Below are 5522 nucleotides of genomic sequence, written 5' to 3' on the forward strand. Positions count from 1 at the left end.
TTTTTGGTTTTTCGAGACAGGGTTTCTCCGTGGTTTTGGAGCCTGTCCTGGAACTAGCTCTAGACCAGGCTGGACTCAAACTCCCAGAGATCCGCCTGCCTCTGCCTCCCGAGTGCTGGGATTAAAGGCGTGCGCCACCACCGCCCGGCTCAACTTCAGCCTTCTTAGTATTATTATTTTTTTCATTTTTATTTTATGTTCATTTTTTTGTTTTGTTTTGTTTTGTTTTGTTTTTGTCATGGGCGTCAGGTCCTCTGAACTGGAGTTACAGACAGTTGTGAGCTGCCATGTGGGTGCTGAGAATTGAACTGATCATCTGAAAGAGCAGTCAGTATTCTTAACCACTGAGCCATTTCTCCGGACCTATTTTGTGTGGGTGTGTGTATGTGTGTTTTTCCGAGATTAAACCCAGGTCCCTTTATATACTGGGCAAGTACCTATATTTCTCATTGAATTAATTTTCATCATTCAGATTTATGGAATCTTGCTGCCTCTGCAATATTAAATTATGATGCTCAATCTTCTATCTCACTTAAAATTAAGGATGGATTTCAAATAACTTGTGTACTTGAGCAGGAAAATACAGTTATAATTATTCTCTACAGTCATTTGGATTTGAGCCCCTCAAAAATTCTTGTAAAATGAGAACTGGCACCACATCACTAGGGAATGTTTGAACTGAAGACTGCTTTTTGGAAATCTGTGTCATGGTTGGACATTAAAGCCATTAACTCTTAAAATGAAACCTATGAATATTTAATGTGATAATATACTGCTTGCTATATTGAGTATCTATCTATAGTGAAACGTGTCAACTATAGATACGTCCAAGACAGAATCCTTAATTCTTAAAAGGACATGTTTCATCCATCCCATGAGAAGTGGAAGGTCGAATGAGCCATTACACCTGAGTTTTCTCATTACCTATGCTTTTAAATTATCAACATAAAAAATAGATTTTATTATATAAATATTTTGCCTGCACATAAATTTAAGTCCATCATATATATGTATGCAGTGCTAGAGGAGACCAGAAGAGGGCATTCAGATCCCCTGAACTGGAGTTACAGGCAGTTGTGAGCTGCTATGTGGGTGCTGGGGATTGAACCTGGATCCTCTGGAAGAGCAGACAGTGCTCTTAGCTGCTGAGCTGTCTTCCCAGTCTCCGTAAACTTTTATTACTAGATCCATCCTTATTATCAGTGTCATTATAACTTTGAACTGTATAATACTCCTTACATGTGTCAAAACTCATGGTGAACAGTGAGTTAGTCAACTCATTGCTACAAAAGAAACTTACTCAACAACAAACACAAATTCTGCTTTGGAAGAGTGTAGCACAAGTTCTAATTGGTCTTAGTAATAAAAACCCAGAGTCAGATATTAAGGGGTGAAAGCTGAAAGATCAGAGAAGCAGAGCAGTCAGCCACTAGATCTCTTACCTCTGTGAAATCTCCAGGCCAAAAGCCAAGCTCCTGTCTCCTTCCACTTTATATTCCTCTCGCCACCCAGGCATATCACTTCCTGTCTGTCTGTACAGACCTCCAGACCTTTACGGGTTAACTAGTGACTAGCTCCGCCCTCTAGCTTCAGGCAAGCTTTATTTGTTAGAGCACAAACAAAATATCACCACAGAAGAGTTTAAAACATGAAAATAAAACTAAAGTCTTTATTGTAGAAGATTCATTGTTACTCAGTCACACCTTCAAGTCGATGGTGGTTCTTAAGCTGTCAACTCCTCTTAAAGGAGGTGCACTTGATGGGGATGGAGAGATGGCTCAGAGGTTAAGAGCATTGCCTGCTCTTCCAAAGGTCCTGAGTTTAATTCCCAGCAACCACATGGTGGTTCACAACCATCTGTAATGGGGTCTGGTGCCCTCTTCTGGCCTGCAGGCATACACACAGACAGAATATTGTATATATAATAAATAAGTATTTTTTTTTTAAAAGGGAGGTGCGCTTGAACTATAGCAGAAGAAATATCTACAAGGTAATTTTTTTGACTATAAAAACAGATAAGTGTGATACTTACTTGCCAAAAAGTTATAGATTATGACCATTTCCTCATGTTTTCTTTTATTTGCTACATGAGTAAATTTATATGAGTAAATGGTTGGAGATAGAATGGAGATGAGATGAACTGTAATGAATACAAGTTGTGTTCCACACAATGGCATTTTTAAATCAACAATGGAAGTGTACAGGAAGACAGTTCCATAAGTCCCATTATAATGGAGCAAAAAATTTGTTGACATTTAGTCAAGAGATTGTAACTATCCTTATGTCCTATGACAAAACATTGCTCAGCATATTGTGATTAGAATATACACATAGTAGAACACACATAGTAGAACAAACCTACTCTGTTGCTAAGCAACAGTATAGGGCAACGGAGCATGGTGGCTCACTTCTGTAATCTGAGCACTTGCAAGGCTCTCCTAGTTTGCTTTCTCTGTTGCTTTGATAAAATGGCCAAAAGCAATTTGAGAAGGAAAGGGTTTACTTCAATTTTACAGCTTACAATCTATCATAAAGAGAAGTCAGGACCTGGACTCATTTAGGAACCTGAAGACAAGACCTGAAGCAGAGACCGTGCTTGACTTGCTCCTCTGGCTTGGGCAGCTTGCTTAATTTTACCACCCAGGACCACCTGCCCAGGTGTTAGTTACACTGACCATAGTGGTCAAGAAAATACACCGTAGACATGCCTATGATAACTGATAGATTTTTTTCAGTTTAGGTTCCCTCTTGCCAGATGATATTAACTTGTGTCAGGTTGACAAAGTAATAAGTAGGGGAGGCTGATACAGATTTCGATGAGTGCCAGGATAGCCTGAGTTACAGGGTGAGACTAACAGGTACCTGCGGCGAACTCGACCAGCGAGAAAGAACGACGCTTTACTGGAGTGCACTTGGTTGAGAGATAACATGAAGCGAAGGGGCCCGAGAGCACTAAGGCAGCTGCTTATATAGGGAATTGGCACACGGGTCGCCCTGTGTGATGGCTGCCACCATCAGCTGCCACCAGACTACTTCGGGATAGGCCTAGAGACCATTATCCACCATGCATGCAGGAAGCAGGGGACACGCAGCTCTCAAAGGCATAGCCAAATATGGAGTTGTTTATAACCAACAAGACAGGATGTGGCGCCATCTTGTAATGGCGATCATGTCCGCCTCCCTGCAGGTACCAACTGTTAGTAAATTCGTGACAGTTTTAATCTTTTAGCTGAATACCACTTGGAGTCAGAGCCCCAAAGTGAAGGATGTATCGAGGAAACAGAAGCCTGGAAAAACATTCTGCCGTAGCAACTTTAGAGGAATGCTTTTCCTGGAGTCCAGTCTGTGTGGATTTTTTATGTTTAACGTTAACATCCCTGTTTGGTGGTCTAAGGGCTTCCCTAGCATGCCCGAGGGCCCGTTCCCAGTGTCGCCTGCCTAGCTGCCACCAACCTTTTCCACAGTATCCACCAGTTTTGCTGCAGTTCTTTAGTGTTTTGAAATGAGGTCTTCGGTGGCCTAGGCCCTCATTGTATTTCCAGGATGAATTTTAAAATATTACTTATTGCCACTTCAGAAAAGGAATTGTTGCTTATCACAGAATAAAAGTGCCTTGAAAAAAGCAAAACAAAACAAAAACACAACAGTCTGGCTTGTTGGTGCACACCTTTAGTCCCAGCACCTGGGAAGCAGAGGCAGACAGATCTCTGTGATTTTGAGGCCAGCCTGTTCTACAGAGTTAGTTCCAGGACAGGCTTCAAAGCTACACAGAGAAATCCTGTTTTGAAAAACAAAAACAAAACAAACAAAAGAAAGTAAAATGAGAACTTTGTTCATTCTTTTTGATTATTGTGATAGGGTCTGGCTGTATAGCCCAGGCTGGAGTGATGGCTCAGCGGTTAAGAGCATTGCCTGCCCTTCCAAAGGTCCTGTGTTCAATTCCCAGAAACCACATGGTGGCTCACAACCATCTGTGAGGAGGTCTGGTGCCCTCTTCTGGCCTGCAGACATACGCACAGACAGAATATTGTATGCATAATAAATAAGTAAATATTAAAAAAAAATAGACTAGGCCAGAATTTTCTATCCTCCTGCCTGTCTCTCTTTTTTTAAAATTATTTTTATTTCATGTGTACTTGTATTTTGCCTGCATGTGTGACTGTGAAAGTGTCAGTTCCCCTGAAACTGGAGACAGACAGTTATGAGCTGCCATGTGGGTGCTGGTTATTGAACCTGGGTCCTCTGGAAGAGCAGCCAGCGCTCTTAACCACTGAGCCATCTTCCCAGCCCCGTGCCTCTACTTCTCTAGTGCCGGGGTAACAAATGTGCACCACCACATCTAGGAAACTTTTTTTTTTGTGGTTTTGGAGCCTGTCCCGGAACTAGCTCTTGTAGACCAGGCTGGTCTCGAACTCACAGAAATCCGCCTGCCTCTGCCTCCCAAGTGCTGGGATTATAGGCGTGTGCCACCACTGCCCGGCGGAAACTTTTTTTTTTTTTTTGCTTAAATAAGTCATTAAAATGAATTGAGAAACCAAGTAATATGTGATTTTTTTTTCTGAATCAGATACTGTTCTCCTTTGTTTTTATTTACTTGCTTGTTTGTGAGTTTTACTGAAATTCTCTCTAGGAAAAAAAAATCAGAAAATCTGGGTGCTGTGTAGTATGCCTTTGGCTCCAGCTTATGAGAAGTTGAGTTGAGGAAATCTCTTGACTTTGGGTTCGGCATTGGCAGCACTCAGGTTCCATGTATGGTGGTGCTATCACCTGCTAAGCCCTCTTGCTGGCCCTGGTCGTGTCAGTCTTTAGACTCCTCTGAAACCTGACTTCCTGAATTTACTATGTTCTTTTATGGAAGAAAAGCCTGTGAGCTGTAGCGCATACTTAAAGCAGAGGTGTGTGAACTCCTCGCAGTTCGTGAGAAGTTGTGATGTGTGCATTTTCCTCAGGAGGGGATCCATGGCTCCAATAGGCTAAGGATCTCTCCTGGCTAGGAAAAGGGAAAGCCAAAGGTTTAGAATTAGAAGGTTTTTACTTTTTTTACTTGCCAAAATTTGTTCTAACAATAGAACAGGGGTGGAGTGGAGTAGAGGGGAGGATGGTAACACAAATTTCCTATATTTTTTCTTAGTTCTTGTGGAAAGTCAGTTTGCCATATACTAATGCATAAAATCAGGTATGATAAATACTAAGATTTTTGCCCAAATGGTTTTTATTTTTTTCTGCCCAAAATTTGCAATTGTATGTCAAAATATATAATTACAAATGTATGCTTTTGGTTTGTTTGTTTCTTATTTTACGTCAGATCTCTCTGTTTAGCTCTGGCTGTCTTGGAACTCTGTGTAGATCAGGCTGGCCTGGAACTCACAGATTCTCCTCCCACCCAGTGTTGGGATTGCAGGCATGCGCCACCTACTGTTAGCATGTTAGTCAAGCACTGTACCTACCGAGTTACATCCGCAGCCCCCATATGTTAGTGTGTGCCTGTGTGTGTGTGTGTGTGTGTGTGTGTGTGTGTGTGT

General features: G+C 41.7%; 1 protein-coding gene across 5 annotated transcripts in view; it reads left to right on the top strand.

The window, feature by feature from the left end:
* Msantd2 (Myb/SANT DNA binding domain containing 2) overlaps positions 1–5522 on the top strand; it is a 36696-nt gene that overhangs the window by 19579 nt on the left and 11595 nt on the right. The gene's annotated exons all lie outside the window — the stretch shown is intronic.

The sequence above is a fragment of the Microtus ochrogaster genome, chromosome 5 (assembly GCF_000317375.1).
Source record: "Microtus ochrogaster isolate Prairie Vole_2 chromosome 5, MicOch1.0, whole genome shotgun sequence".
In the NCBI taxonomy this organism is placed as follows: domain Eukaryota; kingdom Metazoa; phylum Chordata; class Mammalia; order Rodentia; family Cricetidae; genus Microtus; species Microtus ochrogaster.